Here is a 4,407-nt window from a genome sequence, read left to right on the forward strand (position 1 = left end):
ATCTAGATACCAAGCATGGAGAAGAAGTTTACAATTGTCTCTAATCTTGTGCACAAGCGGGTGCAAAACGAGGTAAAAAAGAAGAGGTCCCAAGGGGTCACCTTGCTGCACCCCAGTGGCAGACCATATATGTTGGTCTCCGATATAAAGTCTCGCTGCTTGCCCGTACAATAAATTCACCCACAAAGAAATGGAAGGGCACAAAAAATTTGGACCATTTCTCGATTTTTGCGTGTCATCCTTGCGCAGGGGCCATACTAAATGAATTTTGTTAAATTTTTGCAGTTAAATAATTAATTCTCATTACCATGAAAATTTCATTTTCTTTAATGACTTAATGAAACAATAACATTCACTAGATACAACTTCAATGAATGGATTCATGTCTTAAGAGACAGTCTAGTGAGAGATATGAAATTATATACACTTAAAGGTCCAAGTCCTAAACTATTTTCTTTGAGCAATAAGCCTGGACATGATACCTAGTAAAGGCATCATTGTGATGCTAGAAATGTTTGTAACATCAAAATAGATACACTTCAAAGCCTAAAAGAGTCACCTTGTGTGATCTAAGAGGCCCATGTTTTACGGACAAAACACCTTTAAGCCCAAGAAATCCAATAAGGCCCACATAGATGGATCTTGTTTCTTTTGTGGGGAAACTGGACACTCGAAGAGGATCTGCTCCTCTTATCTGGAAAGAAAGTCTGGAAGAGACTAGTATTTCATGTATCTACTAGATAGAACTCATACTTTTCATATAACACTTAGGTACTTGGTACTTAAATGTTAATCTAATATTTCTAATTGGCTTGCACATATTTACAGAAGATTAACCAGCTGAGCACAATCAAGTTGGAACTACACTCTCAGAGCCTAGTTTATTACGCTTGGAACATAATGTACTTGTAATATAAAACAATGTTTGTTTTGGAACAATGTATGTTTTAATTTAGCTTGCCTAAATATATGTCTCAGTTAATTTATGAATGATTGACTATTTACTTAAATCGTTTTTCATAACGATCACCTTCATATTCGGAAATGATTAAAATTCTTTTTATAAGACTATATCTCTTAATAAGAATTATAAAGTAAATATCAATGTTTTATAAATAACAAGTTCTATATGCAAAATATTTTTGACTTAAACTTATTTTAAATCAAACTCATCTTTGACATTGTTATCTTTATTATATAAATGACATTCACATATTCCAACTTCAAGAAAGGGATCCTTGAAGGCAAATAATGTAGTTTATTTGACATATGTAAATTTTATTTATATATAAAGGATTCATAATGATATTTTCACTAAGTAGTAGAGAAAATAAATTATTAAGGAACTCTACACTATGATGTATGACTTCCTTTCTAATGAATGTCAAAGATTTATCTTAAGATACCAAATCAATTTTATTAACAACTATAGTATTTATAAATTATATTTTACATGGTAAAAAATAATTGTGAAATATTTGATTAAGTTTTCAAATATAAAGTTGAAGTACAAACCGGTAAAAACTATCTAAGGCCTTAATGATAATAAATGATGAATTAAATCTTACTTGGTATGATTTTCTTTCTAATTGGTAGAAATATCCTCCTTTTATTTACTTGGGATAACACCTAGAACACTATCAATTGTACCTTGAGTACAAACACCAACTAACTAGTAGATATAACATTTTCTTCATAAGATTTTGTGTGGAAAGGCTTCATCCCTATCTTATTAAATGTTTTGTGGACATAAAGCCTATGTGGGACTAAAGCGTTTGAACTGAAAATCTACTAAATACATATTTGTATATAATACTCTAAATGTGGCATAGATTATTTTAAGCAAACCCACCAAGAATAAGTTTTTTTTTATTCCTCTGATAGCTGTTAGCAGAAAGCAAGCTTCTAATGACAAAGCAAGTGGGAGGTACATGGAACTTGAAGTGTAACAGCCCAAAAACCAGATAAAATTTTTTATTTTTAAAAAGTAGGAATTACAATCATAATTTTTTTTCCAAAAATCCATTACATCATAAAATGTCAAATTATCATAGTATCAATATCAATGAGTGCGGAAAATGTTGGAGAGTGAATGATGCACCATTAAGTCGGGGCATTCCCTTTTGTAACGGAAGTACCTGAAACCACCAAATAAACTATAAGCAAAAGCTTAGTGAGTTCCCAAAATATCACATAACATACAATCACAGAATACCATGCATCATACATATAATTGCCATGGTCTACCCCCATGGTCTTTTCTTGGAATGTCATGGGCTACCCCCATGGTCTTCCATGCCATGGGCTAACCCCATGGTCTTCATAAAAGTGCCACGGGCTACCCCTGGGGTCTTCAAAAAATTAAATACATAGACAACTGTCAATCCACATGTCAAGTAACGGGATGACATTGGTGCCTTTGACCCATTGATATAGTGAGAAGACTCACCTCAGACTGCTAATAAATAATAATTGGTCGGTTACCGATCCGGAAATCTCACACTCTATATATACAAATTACCCTAATTAGAATTATGATACAAACCCAATCATGGGACCAAAATCCCTAAGTCCAAACTCTTCAAATAAGGCCCAAAAGAGTTTCTCCTATAATGGGCCCAAATATCCTTGTTCCAAAAGCAATAACGGACCATAAGGCCCAAAAGGCCCAACAATGCCACCTATGGTCCATTTGCAAGTTCAAAGGCCCATTCCATGACACACAAGTCCCACAAAAGAAAATTGAGCCCACCTATTCTAAACGGGCCAAGGCCCAAAACTAGATAAGGCCCAAGAGTCCCAAAAGTCCAAAACTCGCCCAGTGGACATACGTTCAGCGTACACCATCAGTATGCTTAGAGTACTTGATCTTCAAGCGGTACGCGCAACGTACATATTATTACACCCAAAGTACTATGCTGCTAAGCACATTTAGCCATTAAGTGCTTAATCCATGCAACCACTTCGTCAACTTCCAATGAATCGGGGGCCCAACTTGCCCCTCTTCCAAAATCGGATGACACCTTTCCAAAGGTGACACCTTTAGCAACACAAAGTCTCCTACCTGAAACTCGAGTTCCAAACGACGTCGGTCAGCATAACTCTTTTGACGACTCTGCGCGACTCGCAACCTGTCACGTACTTGCTGAATCAACTCAGTGGTCGTAAGCACGACCTCAGTGCTTCCCATGACCTGATGTCCAACCTTACCCCAACAAACTGGGTCCTACACCTTCTTCCATACAAAATCTCAAACGGTGGCTGATCAATACTAGCATGATAACTGTTGTTGTAGGAGAACACTGCTAGCGGAAGGTAAGTATCCCAACTCCATCCAAAATCCAACACACAAGCCCTAAGTATATCCTCGAGTGTCTGGATCATCTGCTCACTCTGACCGTCGGTCTAGGAGTGATACGATGTACTGAAATGCAATTGCGTGCCTAACTCCTCATGGAACTTCCTCCAGAACCTAGAGGTGAAACGAACATCGCGGTCTGAGACCACAGATACCGGAACCCCGTGCCTGACTACCACCTCCCGAACATAGATATCCGCTAACTTCTCGGCAGATATACTCTCGGCAATCGGAATAAAGTGTGCACTCTTGGTCAACCTGTCCACAATGACCCAAATAGAATCAACACCTCATGTCGTCCTGGGCAATTTCGTGATAAAATCCATAGTGACCTCCTCCCATTTCCACATGGGGATGGGTAATGGTTGGACCTTGCCGTGAGGTCTCTGATGTTTGGCTTTGACCTTCCTACAGGTCAAACACCGGTCATCAAACCAAGAAACTTCCCTCTTCATGAAGGGCCACCAGTAGCTTAATCTCAAGTCCCGGTACATCTTCGTGGCCCTCCAGATGGATGGAAAACTTGGACTTATGAGCCTACTCCAAAATCATCTGCCTCATCCTTCCTGAAGTCGGAACCCAAACCCTACCAAACTGAGTCAATAATCCCCGACTGTCCCTGACAAACACAGAAATTTTCCCTCTAATTCGCTCAATCTTCCAAATTTCTTTCTTCAATCCTTCTATATGAGCCTCCTTGATCAAATCCATCAAGGATGAAGTAACATTCATCCTCAAACAAATATCCAGGAGCGGTGAGCAAACCGCCTTACGGATCAAAGCATCGACCACCACATTGGCCTTCCCGAGGTGATAGAAAATCTCGCAGTCGTAGTCTTTTACCACAACTAACCACCTCCGCTTCCGCATATTCAAGTTCGGCCGATCCATCAAATACTTCAAACTCTTATGATCGGTGTAGATATTGCATCGGACCCCTTACAAGAAATGCCTCCAGATTTTGAGGGAAAACACCACCACCCCCAATTCCAAATCATGCGTGGGGTAATTTGCCTCATGAGGCTTCAACTGCCTCGAGGCGTAGGCAA

The 4,407-nt window shown here is 38.6% G+C and overlaps 1 pseudogene; it reads right to left on the reverse strand.

The window, feature by feature from the left end:
* Nucleotides 1-203: 203 nt before the first annotated feature.
* On the reverse strand, nucleotides 204-316 carry LOC145110060 (U6 spliceosomal RNA; annotated as a pseudogene).
* Nucleotides 317-4,407: the final 4,091 nt, after the last annotated feature.

Source organism: Lactuca virosa, chromosome 4, assembly GCF_052849685.1.
Source record: "Lactuca virosa cultivar CGN04683 chromosome 4, Lactuca_virosa_CGN04683_v6, whole genome shotgun sequence".
Classification (NCBI taxonomy): domain Eukaryota; kingdom Viridiplantae; phylum Streptophyta; class Magnoliopsida; order Asterales; family Asteraceae; genus Lactuca; species Lactuca virosa.